We start from the raw sequence: 16,687 nt of genomic DNA, 5'->3' as shown, positions 1-16,687 counted from the left end.
TGTCGGTCCGTGACCCCCGATCCCCTAATTCTACGTGTCGGTCCGTGACCCCCGATCCCCTAATTCTACGTGTCGGTCCGTGACCCCCGATCCCCTAATTCTACGTGTCGGTCCGTGACCCCCGATCCCCTAATTCTACGTGTCGGTCCGTGACCCCCGATCCCCTAATTCTACGTGTCGGTCCGTGACCCCCGATCCCCTAATTCTACGTGTCGGTCCGTGACCCCCGATCCCCTAATTCTACGTGTCGGTCCGTGACCCCCGATCCCCTAATTCTACGTGTCGGTCCGTGACCCCCGATCCCCTAATTCTACGTGTCGGTCCGTGACCCCCGATCCCCTAATTCTACGTGTCGGTCCGTGACCCCCGATCCCCTAATTCTACGTGTCGGTCCGTGACCCCCGATCCCCTAATTCTACGTGTCGGTCCGTGACCCCCGATCCCCTAATTCTACGTGTCGGTCCGTGACCCCCGATCCCCTAATTCTACGTGTCGGTCCGTGACCCCCGATCCCCTAATTCTACGTGTCGGTCCGTGACCCCCGATCCCCTAATTCTACGTGTCGGTCCGTGACCCCCGATCCCCTAATTCTACGTGTCGGTCCGTGACCCCCGATCCCCTAATTCTACGTGTCGGTCCGTGACCCCCGATCCCCTAATTCTACGTGTCGGTCCGTGACCCCCGATCCCCTAATTCTACGTGTCGGTCCGTGACCCCCGATCCCCTAATTCTACGTGTCGGTCCGTGACCCCCGATCCCCTAATTCTACGTGTCGGTCCGTGACCCCCGATCCCCTAATTCTACGTGTCGGTCCGTGACCCCCGATCCCCTAATTCTACGTGTCGGTCCGTGACCCCCGATCCCCTAATTCTACGTGTCGGTCCGTGACCCCCGATCCCCTAATTCTACGTGTCGGTCCGTGACCCCCGATCCCCTAATTCTACGTGTCGGTCCGTGACCCCCGATCCCCTAATTCTACGTGTCGGTCCGTGACCCCCGATCCCCTAATTCTACGTGTCGGTCCGTGACCCCCGATCCCCTAATTCTACGTGTCGGTCCGTGACCCCCGATCCCCTAATTCTACGTGTCGGTCCGTGACCCCCGATCCCCTAATTCTACGTGTCGGTCCGTGACCCCCGATCCCCTAATTCTACGTGTCGGTCCGTGACCCCCGATCCCCTAATTCTACGTGTCGGTCCGTGACCCCCGATCCCCTAATTCTACGTGTCGGTCCGTGACCCCCGATCCCCTAATTCTACGTGTCGGTCCGTGACCCCCGATCCCCTAATTCTACGTGTCGGTCCGTGACCCCCGATCCCCTAATTCTACGTGTCGGTCCGTGACCCCCGATCCCCTAATTCTACGTGTCGGTCCGTGACCCCCGATCCCCTAATTCTACGTGTCGGTCCGTGACCCCCGATCCCCTAATTCTACGTGTCGGTCCGTGACCCCCGATCCCCTAATTCTACGTGTCGGTCCGTGACCCCCGATCCCCTAATTCTACGTGTCGGTCCGTGACCCCCGATCCCCTAATTCTACGTGTCGGTCCGTGACCCCCGATCCCCTAATTCTACGTGTCGGTCCGTGACCCCCGATCCCCTAATTCTACGTGTCGGTCCGTGACCCCCGATCCCCTAATTCTACGTGTCGGTCCGTGACCCCCGATCCCCTAATTCTACGTGTCGGTCCGTGACCCCCGATCCCCTAATTCTACGTGTCGGTCCGTGACACCCGATCCATTAACCTCATTCTTTTAGTTCATCAAGCCTTCCTTTATACCAAGGCATCATCATTAATTAGAGTGAACTTAAGGTTTTTAAGATTTCATAGTAACATCATTATAATCCATCACAATTTACATAATCACAATCACGCAACAACACAATTAAGCTCATAGAATANAACGTGACACTCCGATCCATATACTATCCTGGTGTCGGAACGTGACACTCCGATCCATCTACTCTCAATCTTTTAGTTCATCAAGTCTTCTTGTATACCAAGGCATCATCATTAACAAAGAGATTTTTAAGGTTTAAGATTCAACAGCCTCATCATGCTAGTTTATCACAATTATAAAATCACATCATGCATGCATACAATTAAGCATATAGGAGACTTTACAATACTACCCAATACATATCATTCGCTATTAAGAGTTTACTATGAAATAGCATAAACCATAACCTACCTCCACCGAAGAATCGTGATCAAGCAAGCTATCTCCCCAATGCCCTGCTGTCCTCTTCGTTCCTCTCTCTCTCGATCGTTCTCTCTCCTTTTTCTTTTTAATTTTCTCTTCTCCCAATTCTCTTTGTTTTACCCTAATTATCACATAATTAGGTATAAAAGATGATAAAAATAATCCTCTATTTAATTCAAGGTTATCTCCTTTAACCCCCAAGTAATTGAATTATTAATATTAACNCCTAATTGTCATATAATTAAGTATAAAAGATGATAAAAATAATCCACTATTTATTCCAAGGTTATCTCCTTTAACCCCCAAGAAATTGAATTATTAACATTAACTCACTAACTTTATAATTATAAGCATGAATAGTCCAAAACGCCCCTTTAAAAAAACTTTAGCAGAATTCCGACCCGAGTGGGCTTACGGAGNTAACCCCCAAGTAATTGAATTATTAATATTAACCCACTAACTTTATAATTATAAGCAGGAATAATCCAAAACTCCCCTTAAAACTTTAGCAGAATTCCGACCCGAGTGGACTTACGGAGCCTGTGAGGNAACTTTATAATTATAAGCATGAATAGTCCAAAACGCCCCTTTAAAAAAACTTTAGCAGAATTCTGACCCGTGTGGGCTTACGGAGACTGTGACGGTCCGTCACGACTGTGACGGTCCGTCCTGCTGGTCCGTCACAAAGTTCTGAGAGTTAATTCTGTGGAAGGATTTGTGACGGTCCGTCGAGCCCTCAACGGTCCGTCTTGCCAACGACGGTCCGTCCTGCAGGTCCGTCACAAGGGTCAGAGAGTTAATTCTGTGGAAGGATTTGTGACGGTCCGTCACGACTGTGACGGTCCGTCACGACTGTGACGGTCCGTCACGACTGTGACGGTCCGTCACGACTGTGACGGTCCGTCACGACTGTGACGGTCCGTCACGACTGTGACGGTCCGTCACGACTGTGACGGTCCGTCACGACTGTGACGGTCCGTCACGACTGTGACGGTCCGTCACGACTGTGACGGTCCGTCACGACTGTGACGGTCCGTCACGACTGTGACGGTCCGTCACGACTGTGACGGTCCGTCACGACTGTGACGGTCCGTCACGACTGTGACGGTCCGTCACGACTGTGACGGTCCGTCACGACTGTGACGGTCCGTCACGACTGTGACGGTCCGTCACGACTGTGACGGTCCGTCACGACTGTGACGGTCCGTCACGACTGTGACGGTCCGTCACGACTGTGACGGTCCGTCACGACTGTGACGGTCCGTCACGACTGTGACGGTCCGTCACGACTGTGACGGTCCGTCACGACTGTGACGGTCCGTCACGACTGTGACGGTCCGTCACGACTGTGACGGTCCGTCACGACTGTGACGGTCCGTCACGACTGTGACGGTCCGTCACGACTGTGACGGTCCGTCACGACTGTGACGGTCCGTCACGACTGTGACGGTCCGTCACGACTGTGACGGTCCGTCACGACTGTGACGGTCCGTCACGACTGTGACGGTCCGTCACGACTGTGACGGTCCGTCACGACTGTGACGGTCCGTCACGACTGTGACGGTCCGTCACGACTGTGACGGTCCGTCACGACTGTGACGGTCCGTCACGACTGTGACGGTCCGTCACGACTGTGACGGTCCGTCACGACTGTGACGGTCCGTCACGACTGTGACGGTCCGTCACGACTGTGACGGTCCGTCACGACTGTGACGGTCCGTCACGACTGTGACGGTCCGTCACGACTGTGACGGTCCGTCACGACTGTGACGGTCCGTCACGACTGTGACGGTCCGTCACGACTGTGACGGTCCGTCACGACTGTGACGGTCCGTCACGACTGTGACGGTCCGTCACGACTGTGACGGTCCGTCACGACTGTGACGGTCCGTCACGACTGTGACGGTCCGTCACGACTGTGACGGTCCGTCACGACTGTGACGGTCCGTCACGACTGTGACGGTCCGTCACGACTGTGACGGTCCGTCACGACTGTGACGGTCCGTCACGACTGTGACGGTCCGTCACGACTGTGACGGTCCGTCACGACTGTGACGGTCCGTCACGACTGTGACGGTCCGTCACGACTGTGACGGTCCGTCACGACTGTGACGGTCCGTCACGACTGTGACGGTCCGTCACGACTGTGACGGTCCGTCACGACTGTGACGGTCCGTCACGACTGTGACGGTCCGTCACGACTGTGACGGTCCGTCACGACTGTGACGGTCCGTCACGACTGTGACGGTCCGTCACGACTGTGACGGTCCGTCACGACTGTGACGGTCCGTCACGACTGTGACGGTCCGTCACGACTGTGACGGTCCGTCACGACTGTGACGGTCCGTCACGACTGTGACGGTCCGTCACGACTGTGACGGTCCGTCACGACTGTGACGGTCCGTCACGACTGTGACGGTCCGTCACGACTGTGACGGTCCGTCACGACTGTGACGGTCCGTCACGACTGTGACGGTCCGTCACGACTGTGACGGTCCGTCACGACTGTGACGGTCCGTCACGACTGTGACGGTCCGTCACGACTGTGACGGTCCGTCACGACTGTGACGGTCCGTCACGACTGTGACGGTCCGTCACGACTGTGACGGTCCGTCACGACTGTGACGGTCCGTCCTGCAGGTCCGTCACAAGGGTCAGAGAGTTAATTCTGTGGAAAGATTTGTGACGGTCCGTCGTGCCAACGACTGTCCGTCNAGTTCAGAGAGTTAATTCTGTGGAAGGATTTGTGACGGTCCGTCAAGCCCTCAACGGTCCGTCTTGCCATTTCGTCGTGAAGTTCAGAGAGTCGATCTCAGTACCCAAATTATCAGAATCCAAGTGTCTTGGAACGAGACCCCCTCGACGGTCCGTCGTGCCCATGATGGTCCGTCGTGGGATCCGTCGACCCAGACAATTATTACCAGAAGTAAACTCTACTGCTCAAAACGACTAAACAGGTCGTTACAATAGATACCAATTTACCCATCGTTCGTCCCCGAACGATCACGAGAAGAAAACAAGGGCGAAAAGGGAGTACCTGAATCTGTAAACAGGTGTGGGTATCTTTCTTGCATATCAGCCTCCTTCTCCCAAGTGGCCTCTTCAACTGGTCGATTCTTCCATTGAACTTTGATGGATGCAATCTCCCTTGATCTCAACTTGCGAATTTCTCTATCTAGAATGGCAATAGGCTCTTCCTCATAAGACAAATTTTCATCAAGTAGAACCGAATCCCAACGAATGATGTAGTTTCCATCCCCATGGTATCTTTTTAACATAGACACATGAAATACCGGATGCACTCCGGACAGCCCTGGAGGCAAGGCTAACTCATAAGCCACCTCTCCTACTCGCTTAAGTACTTCAAAGGGACCAATATACCTTGGGCTTAGCTTACCCCTTTTACCAAACCGCATCACCCCTTTCATGGGCGAAACCTTCAGCAAGACTTGCTCACCCTCCATAAACTCCAAGTCTCTAACCTTTCGATCTGCATATTCCTTTTGCCTACTTTGCGCCGCTAAAAGCTTTTCTTGAATAGATTTCACCTTCTCTAATGAATCCCTCAAAAGGTCAGTACCCCAAGGTCTAACCTCAAATGCATCAAACCACCCAATGGGAGACCTACATCTCCTACCATACAATGCTTCAAATGGGGCCATGTCAATACTTGAGTGATAGCTATTATTGTATGAAAACTCCGCTAAGGGTAAGAAGCTATCCCAATGACCACCAAATTCTATCACACATGCACGAAGCATATCCTCCAACACTTGAATCGTTCGCTCAGACTGTCCATCGGTCTGAGGGTGAAATGCAGTACTAAGGTCCAACCTAGTACCTAATTCAGCATGCAATGTTCTCCAAAACTTAGAAGTAAACTGCGTACCTCTATCTGATATGATGGAGAGTGGAACTCCATGCAACCGAACAATCTCTGAGATATAGAGTTTGGCTAACTTTTCTGCATTGTAAGTCACCTTGACCGGAATGAAATGAGCAGACTTAGTTAACCTATCCACAATTACCCAAATAGAGTCAAACTTACCCAATGTCTTTGGAAGACCAACCACAAAGTCCATTGCAATCCTTTCCCACTTCCATTCGGGAATGGGCATTCTCTGAAGTGTTCCTCCGGGCCTCTGGTGTTCATACTTTACTTGTTGACAATTTGGACATTTGGCAACAAAATCAACAATGTCGCGCTTCATTCTACTCCACCAAAAGTGTTGCTTTAGGTCACGATACATCTTGGTTGCACCAGGGTGTATAGAATACCTTGAACTATGAGCCTCTGTCAGAATAGTGTTGATCAAATCATCAACACGGGGTACACATACCCTTCCCTTGATTCTCAAAACACCTTCCTCATCGATTGTTGCTTCTTTAGCCTCTCCTCGCAACACTTTATCTCGGATCCGGATCAATTTCTCATCATTAAACTGTTTTCCCTTGATCTTGTCAAGAAAAGAAGATCTCGCCTCCACACTGGCCAAAAATCCTCCCTTCTCGTTTACTTCTAACCTCATAAAGTTATTAGCCAGAGTCTGAACCTCTCTAGCCAATGGGCGCCTAGAAGCTTGCAAGTGAGCTAAACTACCCATGCTCCCTGCTTTTCTACTTAAGGCGTCTGCCACAACATTAGCTTTTCCTGGGTGATACAAGATGGTAATATCGTAGTCCTTCAGTAGTTCCATCCATCTCCTCTGTCTCAAATTCAAATCTTTCTGAGTAAAGACATACTGTAGGCTACGATGATCCGTATAGACTTCACACTTAACCCCATATAGATAGTGTCTCCATTGCTTTAATGCAAACACTACCGCAGCCAACTCCAAATCGTGGGTCGGATAATTACGTTCATGCACCTTTAATTGCCTCGAAGCATACGCAATTACGTTCTTCTCTTGCATTAGCACTGCACCCAAACCAGAATAGGATGCATCACAATACACAATGAAGTTTTTACCCTCTACTGGCAAGGTAAGGATAGGTGCGGTAGTCAACAAGGTCTTGAGTTTCTGAAAGCTTTCCTCACATTCATCCGACCATACAAATGGAACATTCTGCTTAGTCAAGTTCGTCAATTGGGAAGCAATAGAAGAGAATCCCTTGACAAATCGACGGTAGTAACTGGCTAAACCAACAAAGCTTCTTATTTCTGACACATTAGTAGGTCTTACCCAATTCTTCACTGCTTCAATCTTAGAAGGATCCACCATCACTCCATCCTTAGAAACCACGTGCCCCAAGAAGGACACTGAATCTAGCCAAAACTCACACTTGGAGAATTTGGCATAAAGCTTTTTCTCCCTCAACATTTCCAACACAATTCTCAAATGCTCCTCATGTTCCTTCTTACTCTTGGAGTATATCAGTATATCATCAATAAATACGATCACAAAGAGATCCAGATATGGCTTAAAAATCCCGTTCATCAAGCTCATGAAAGCAGCAGGGGCATTCGTTAGTCCAAATGACATTACCAAGAATTCATAATGCCCATACCTGGTTCGAAAAGCAGTCTTTGGCACATCTGCTGCCCGTATTTTCAATTGATGATAACCAGACCTCAAGTCAATCTTAGAGAAGACACAAGCACCTTGTAACTGATCGAACAAGTCATCAATGCGAGGAAGAGGGTACCTGTTCTTAACAGTTACTTTATTTAGTTGCCGGTAATCTATGCACATCCGAAGACTCCCATCTTTCTTCTTCACAAACAAAACAGGAGCACCCCAAGGGGATGCACTCGGTCTAATAAAGCCTTTCCCTAACAATTCTTGAAGTTGGGCTTTTAACTCCCTTAACTCTGCTGGAGCCATTCTATAAGGGGGTATGGAAATGGGACGAGTACCGGGCTCCAAATCAATGCAAAAGTCAATATCTCTATCCGGGGGCATACCAGGAAGGTCTGCAGGGAACACATCCAGAAACTCACGAACTACCGAAACCGACTCAATCGAAGGTACTTGGGTAGTATCATCCCTGAGGTGTGCCAAGAAAGCTAAACATCCTTTACTAACCATTCTCTTAGCACGAAGAAAGGAGATGATACGAACTGGAGTGGAAGTGTAGTCACCCTCCCACACTAACGGATCTGTCCCAGGCTTGGCCAACGTTACAGTTTTAGCATTACAATCTAAGATTGCAAAATTTGGAGAAAGCCAAGTCATACCCAGAATTACATCGAAATCAACCATTTCTAAGATAACCAAGTCTACACGAGTGTTGCTACCCATAAAAGTCACCAGACAAGACCTATATACCTTTTCAACTATCACAGACTCACCCACCGGAGTAGAAACACGAATAGGCATGTCAAGCATTTCACAATGTAAATTAAGACCAGTAGCAAATGAGGAAGATACATATGAAAATGTGGAGCCAGGATCAAATAATACAGAAGCCATGCAATCACAAACCAAAAGATTACCTGTGATAACAGCATCAGATGTCTCCGCTTCAGACCGCCCGGGGAAAGCGTAACAATGGGCCCTATCACCTGTCTGCCCGTTGCCCCTACCATGTGGTGTTGTAGTAGCTCCAGTTTGTCCGTCACCCCGGCCGTTTTGGTGACCACCATTACCTCGGCCACCACGTCCTCCAGAATAACGGCCTCTACCATGACCACCTCTACCTCTAGCTATTGGGGGTCTATAACTCTGTTTTGGACAATTCCTCCTAATATGTCCAGTCTCCCCACATCCATAACATTCTCTGGGGTCTAGCATAGGTCTCTGTGAGAATGACGAGGTCTGGGAATAACCTCCAACCTCAGAGAAATGTTGACCGGTCTGAGGTGGACCCCCAACTACAGTCTGTAGTGAAGACTGAATTGGTCGGACTGAGTAACCTCCTGAACCCTGTCCTTTAGAGTAAGAACCATTAAACTCACCTCCCTTTCGAAACCTTTTAGATGTCGATGCCATGGTGAAGTCATCTGGCTTCACTCCCTCCACCTCTATCACGAAGTCTACCACTTCCTGGAAGGATTTCGCTGTACCCGCTACCTGTAAGGCTGAAATCCGCAAATCTGACCTCAACCCTTTCACAAAACGGCGAATCCGCTCTTGTGAACTGAAGCAAAGCTGAGTGGCATACCTAGATAATGCACGAAACTTAGCCTCATACGCAGTGACCGTCATTCTGCCTTGCTCTAGGCTCAAGAACTCATCTCTCCTCCTATCCCTCAAAGTCCGGGGTATATACTTCTCCATAAATAAGCTAGAGAATGACGCCCAAGTCATAGGTGGTGCCTGTGCTGGTTGACACTCAACATATGACCGCCACCACATTTTGGCGTTTCCCTGAAACTGATAGGTTACAAACTCAATGCCAAATCGTTCCACTATGCCCATTTTATGTAGTAACTCATGACAATCAACCAGAAAATCGTAGGCATCCTCAGATTCAGCACCCTTGAAGACTGGAGGTTTCAATTTCAAGAACTTACTGAAAAGTTCATGCTGATCGCTTGTCATTATAGGCCCTGTAGTCAAACGAGGAAATGTGCCTATTTCCAATGGCACATCCATGCGGGGAGCCGCAGCAGTTGCCTGTTGTACTTCCGGAACCTGAGGTGTTGGTGCAGAAAACACTGGAGGTGTCTGGCCTTGATCAGATAACCCACTAAGATAAGCCAGAACCTGATTGATCATCTCTGGGGTAGGTTGGGGTGGCAATCCCTCATTCTGTACTTGTTCATTCTCCCCTTCCTCACCTTCTATTACTACTTCCTCAGTTGGTGGAGGAGTCACCGCCCTAGTACCAGATGGGGCAGGTGCTTGTCCTCTTCCCCTAGAGGACGTCCTCCCACGACCTCTACCACGGCCTCTTGCCGCTGCTCTTCCTCGAGCTACAGCCCCAGTGGCTGGCTCAGACGCACCCTGTCCCGCCGGTGCTGGTGTTGACGTAGTCGTTGCTCTAGTTCTAACCATCTGCGAAATAGAGTGAAGATGGTCAGATACCAATTTGTATCATCTAGATACCAATTGGATTCAAGTAATAGCACGAAAGAAAGAAAGAATGGAATTTTCCTAAAGTCCTATAGCCTCTCAAAGAAAAGTAAAGGCGTCCCCCTACCGTTCCTTAAGACTCTACTAGACTCGTTCTTGTGTGATGAGACCAACGAACCTAATGCTCTGATACCAAGTTTGTCACGACCCAAAACCGAGCCGCGACTGGCACCCACACTTACCCTCCTATGTGAGCGAACCAACCAATCTAAACCCTAACATTTCAATTTAATATCAACAGAAAGTAATGCGGAAGACTTAAACTCATTAATAAAAACCAATTCAATAACTTCTAAAATTCAACATCTATTATTCCCCAAAATCTGGAAGTCATCACCACAAGAACATCTATGATCAAATTACTAAACTAAGAGTATTCTAAGAAGCTAAAATAAACAAAAGCTAGTCCATGCCGGAACTTCAAGGCATCAAGACATGAGGAAGAAGATCCAGTCCAAGCTAGAAGCATTAGCTCACCCTGAAATCCGGTGTAATGAAGACTGGCTAGAGTTGCGGTTGAGTTGAAGACGATGGCACGTTTGCTGCACTCCACAATTAACAAAGAAAAACAAATACAAGTAGGGGTCAGTACAAGGCACAAGTACTGAGTAGATATCATCGGCCAACTCAAAATAGAAAGCAATATATTTCAGATAATAACATAAAATCAACTAATATTCTTAACAGGTGACAACAACATTTACCATAACCCTTGGCCACAACACCAAGCACATCTATGAGGACTCAAGCCTCCACACCATACTCATTTGGGAAACAGGTTCTTTAGATTGAGTATATTAACATATTTCAAGATTTATTCTCTTTACTATCCTGGTGTCGGAACGTGACACTCCGATCCATCTACTCTCAATCTTTTAGTTCATCAAGTCTTCTTGTATACCAAGGCATCATCATTAACAAAGAGATTTTTAAGGTTTAAGATTCAACAGCCTCATCATGCTAGTTCATCACAATTATATAATCACATCATGCATGCACACAATTAAGCATATAGGAGACTTTACAATACTACCCAATACATATCATTCGCTATTAAGAGTTTACTATGAAATAGCATAAACCATAACCTACCTCCACCGAAGAATCGTGATCGATCAATCTACTTCTCCAAATCCTTGCTATTCTTCGTTCTTCTTTCTCTCTCGCTCGTTCTCTCTCTTTTTCTGTCTCTTTCTATTTTTCTTATTCAAACCCTATTTCTTTTACCCTAATTGTCATATAATTAAGTATAAAAGATGATAAAAATAATCCACTATTTATTCCAAGGTTATCTCCTTTAACCCCCAAGAAATTGAATTATTAACATTAACTCACTAACTTTATAATTATAAGCATGAATAGTCCAAAACGCCCCTTTAAAAAAACTTTAGCAGAATTCTGACCCGTGTGGGCTTACGGAGACTGTGACGGTCCGTCACGACTGTGACGGTCCGTCCTGCTGGTCCGTCACAAAGTTCTGAGAGTTAATTCTGTGGAAGGATTTGTGACGGTCCGTCGAGCCCTCAACGGTCCGTCCTGCCATTTCGTCGTGAAGTTCAGAGAGTCGATCTCAGTACCCAAATTATCAGAATCTTAGTGTCTTGGAACGAGACCCCCTCGACAGTCCGTCGTGCCCATGACGGTCCGTCGTGGGATCCGTCGACCCAGACAGTTATTACCAGAAGTAAACTCTACTGCTCAAAACGACTAAACAGGTCGTTACACAACTAATCTGACTAAAATCCGCTCTGCATTCATGCAGATGAGCATAAGAGATGCGAAAGTCGATGTGGACCAAAGAGTGTTGGTTTCACACTTGCGTACTTGAAAGACATCTCCATTGCCCAACACGAGGTCCCTTGTCTAACAACATAAGCAAGCCCACCCTGTTGGCTGTCAAACCAAACAAGTACCTAAACAAGTATTGATTATTTCAGTGCCAAACTCAACTGACTCAAACTAGAACTCAGATAACAGATTTTTCTTTCGAAGAAATACAGTAAAAGCAACTACATAACATAGTAATAGCTGTCTAATGATCAAAACTCACTTGCATCTATGTGCTTTCCTTCTCCACAAGACAACGGACATTATCCACTGAACAGGAAAAAACAGATATGATATCAGCAATTATTAACCAGAAAACATGACATGGGGGAGCGAAAAGAAATAATTGGAGTTCAAGGGCAGGGAGCAAGGTTGGGAAAACTTTGATACCAAAAAGCAAAAATAGATTCTCTATGCTCTCCATCCCACACAGAAAGGGAACGGAAGAAGTATCAAGAATAAACAAAGTTCAGGAAATAAAAATTAAGATACAAAAGTTAATATCTATAATCTTCTTATTCAAAATTCTACTCTTGTTAAATCAATATTTACCCCTCCAAAATAACCAGTGAAGGGAGATGTGAGACAAACATACAAGTCAAACTGGAGAAAGCAATTAGGTACATCAACAAAAGAGCAGCATGTAATAAGACATCAAGATCTCAATTTGAGGTCAAAAGTAATCCCAGTAGCAGATTTCATATAACTCGGAATGTTGTTCCACCCAAAGTTCATGTTCACATTGAGTTCTTCCTATTCTTGGATAGACTCAATATCTTACTTAAACATAAGCTCTAGGAGGTCAATATATTTGATGATTACAAAAAGTTCAACATTTTATTCAAATATACAAACTAAACTTTTCTTAAATAGACTAGCCATTAGCCATACCAATTCTAGCCAACCCAATGAAGCAAAAATATTCCACGGCTCACGGCAAATGGAGGTAATGCAAGGGATATTATCAACCCAACTATACATTTTCCCACAGCTTGCGAACCAGAAAAATATTTACCTCATCATTTTATTTTCTGAAAAACTGAATTCAATGTGAATTTGCCCACATTTTCAGCCCCAAACGCGGATGAAGGAGGAGAGTAGCGTTACGTAGAAAGCAATAAAACTGGTCTATTTATGATCAATACTCACAATATTGAATACAGACTAATGGGAGCAACATTGATAGAAAGGATTCATGAATCCGATTCCAACTAGCTTGGATAGAGGTGTACTAGTTGTATTCTATGTCCAGAATGGTTTATCCTATTACACACACAAAAACTGCAGAATAGGTTGACAACTAAAATTTGTGAGAGTTTGCATTCTTCAAAGCCTCAACTAGTAGGAAACAAACAAATACAAGACCGATTCTCACAGAGAATAGTCATAGCATCAGCAAACCGGAAAAATATTACTGTAGTCGATTGAAGCACAGAAGTGTTACAATCAACGAAAATATGCATTAAACAAAGTATCCTAAATAACCAACAGTACTCATCAATCAACATTCCTAGCCCGAGAGCTCAAGTCATAATGGTAAGTAAACTACACTATTTTATTTTACAAATGCTTGACATCATATACAGGGAGAATAGTTTGGCATTCATTTTTTGTTATCACATAAGAAATAGAGTACTAAAATTGGAAAAACTAAATTGGAGAGACATAAGATGACTTCAGGTCAAAATTGTCACTGTAATGGGATTGTAACCAAACTTGATGAGATGTAGTGGTTCACAAAAATGGAAATCAGGGAAGAGAAACAAGAGAAGGTAATGCTTGTAATATAAAGTGGCTCAGCACACAGGCAAATGGAAGATCCAGAACATCTCTACGATCCAGAATTACAGTACACATTTCATAAAAATCAGTAACGGTTATATCATGATACAATAATTGTTCTTACTTCGATTGCAATGGTCTAGGACAGTTCACATGCACCACATACATTGATATGTGAAATGAAATTATTGAGAACAAAAATGAAGAATCACAGATAACGTCATACTTTGAATATGGAGATGAAAGAAAAGCTCTTGACTACAGATGTCTTCCTAACAGGTGTCCTCCTTTCTGGAGACGCTTCTTTACACCACTGCTGAGCAATTTCCTTAAGCAATATCACTTGTGCTTTATCAGTCAGCATAGAAATGATAGCCTGCCTCATTGATTCCCGATCAGCCTCAAGGGCCTGCTACCTAAGGTAAAGCTTTGTGACCTCAGAATCTCCAAAATCTGTATGATTTAGGGAATCTCTTGGGGTATGAACTGAACCCTTGGTCTCTGAGTTACCATTATATCCAGTACCCTTATGTATAGAGTCAATTGTATAAACCTGTCACTCATTTCATCCCCAACATCCGATGACTCAACCACCTTCCTAAAGTTTGCATACTCCTCTGTTTGCGAATTTTCTGCTTTTCTAACACTTCCACCAAACTTCGGAGAACCTGAGATGAAATCTGAGCATATTTCTTTATTTGGTACAAAAGGAGACTGAGCAACTATTGCTTTTTCAAGGATATTGTTGTTAAATACTTCCCCATTAGTCCGACTACTTGGTGTTGTTTCCAACTGATTGATCCTCTTCTCTAGATATCGCAAATGATCACATGATCGTGGGGCCTCCCCAAATGCATATTTATCAACATCGACAACCTCATCATCAACCTCAGTATGAACTTGGTTCTCATTTATAGTGCACTTCAAGGGAGGGTAATCATAAGAAGGAATGTCTAAGCGGCCATCGGAACTCTCACCTACACTATTGTTCCGGCTAAAATAACCATTCTCTTTCTCACCATCATACTCAACCTCAGACTCTAACAGCCCATAACTCAACATCCTGTGCTTATACATTTGCACTTCACAAGTCAAGGACTCAATCACTTGCTCCCTCTTATACAAAAAATCCTCCAACGCCATTATCTCTTGCTGATCATGAGCCATTTTCTCCTCGGTAAACATTTTAAATTGCCTAAATTCCATTTGTGAATCAACTTTTTCCCTTTGCAACCTCAAAATCATCGACATCGCTTCATTAGCAGCTGAGGATGCCGCTTCCCTCTCTTCCTCCAGCTCTACACTCAATTCCTGAATCGTCTCATGTTGTCTACAAACCATTTCCCTTAAAGCAATACACTCATTTCCCATATCTATACGAGCCGTTTGCGGCAAAACTAAACCCGGGATCACAAATTTCTTCTCAATCTCATCATATTCATCAAATTTTCGCTTCACAGTCCGTATCCAATTCCCCGAAAAGGAACTATTTGTTATGGAGCAATTGCACTCGCAATCACAACATTTGACCACACTGGTAGACGGGATCATACTTTCAGTTGCCATCGACTTACACAATTCAATAAACTCGTCGAAACCCTAAATTAAAAATACCCATAAATTGAAAAATAAAAAAAATCACAAACCAAAACACCCATAAACCACAATTAATGATATGCAAATTCCTCCCTCTTTCAAATAAATATGCACAAATCTTCCCTTTTCTCTCAAATACGAAATCCTGTAAAAAAAGAAGAAGTCAAAGTTAAAAAAATATCGCAATCAAGAATAGTTAGCAGAAATGCAAAGTTCGAATTGACGAAGCTGAGAAAACAAGATATTCCGATAGAAACATGAAATTATGAGAAGTGTTGAAAAAATACCGTGAGAAAGAAGAGGGAATTTGGGAACCCTAGTTTACTGTATTGATTTGTTAGCTTCGTGTTTCGTGAAAAAAATTATAGGATATTTTTTTTGGTGATGTGAATTTTCTTTTTACTTTTCTTTTTCTGGACTGAAATTACAGAAGAAAATGGGTGAAGTTGGAGAAATTCAGGCAAATAAGGTGGGTGTGCTTAATAATTTTGTACAATTTTTTTTATGTCACGTTCAAATATCTCCGACATATTTTTATTATGTGGAGTTATGAAGGGTCATATAAGTTTAAAATGTATAAAATTATTTAAGAAAAATGAATTCCAGATAATATGATCTTAATTTGATTAAAGTGCGTATCCGAGGTTTTATTTGTTTGCAGGGATTTGATTCTTAATAATTCAGATTTAGCGCATTAACTGCTTTTGATTTTTAGGTCAAAATTTTAATCATTAAAATTTATTCCATTAAGTCCATTTGTTTCTTTTGTAAAAAAAAAAAACTCTTAATGGGTCTTAATGAGTCCGAGTGAATTAGATCTATAACAGAGTCTTAATATCATTCAAACTTTATTTCATTAAGAGATTAAGATCTCGAATATTCCACAAATTGATGGAATATTCATGAGGTCAGATTAAATCATCCTTGTTCGAGAAATATGTTACTAACGGCTCTCGGAACATGGATGAATATCTTTTGAGAGAAGAATCAAAACAAGAACAGAATTGTACATGCAATCTTTATCAATAAAGTTATGTTTCTTTAAAAAAAATTATCTTCTTTCTTGTTTCTCTTCTGGACAAGCTTCAAGTTTCTTCCTCTTCTTCTCCAATCAAGTATCTATCACGATCCAATTTAGGGATCATGACCGGCGCTAAGGGGAAGAATCTCAAAGCCAGCCTTACCAGAATTCTACGGAAAATCGGGCAAAGTGTCCTTTGTTTTATGTCTATCCTGAAATATCCCAGTCTCAAAAATTCAC

The 16,687-nt window shown here is 44.9% G+C and overlaps 1 pseudogene; it reads right to left on the bottom strand.

The window, feature by feature from the left end:
• Nucleotides 1–11,951: 11,951 nt before the first annotated feature.
• Nucleotides 11,952–15,859, bottom strand: LOC107004337 (annotated as a pseudogene).
• Between the last annotated feature and the right edge of the window lie 828 nt (nucleotides 15,860–16,687).

The sequence above is a fragment of the Solanum pennellii genome, chromosome 11 (assembly GCF_001406875.1).
Source record: "Solanum pennellii chromosome 11, SPENNV200".
Lineage (NCBI taxonomy): Eukaryota > Viridiplantae > Streptophyta > Magnoliopsida > Solanales > Solanaceae > Solanum > Solanum pennellii.
The sequence above is the reverse complement of the archived record's forward strand: the minus strand, read 5'-3'. Positions and strand labels throughout refer to the sequence as shown.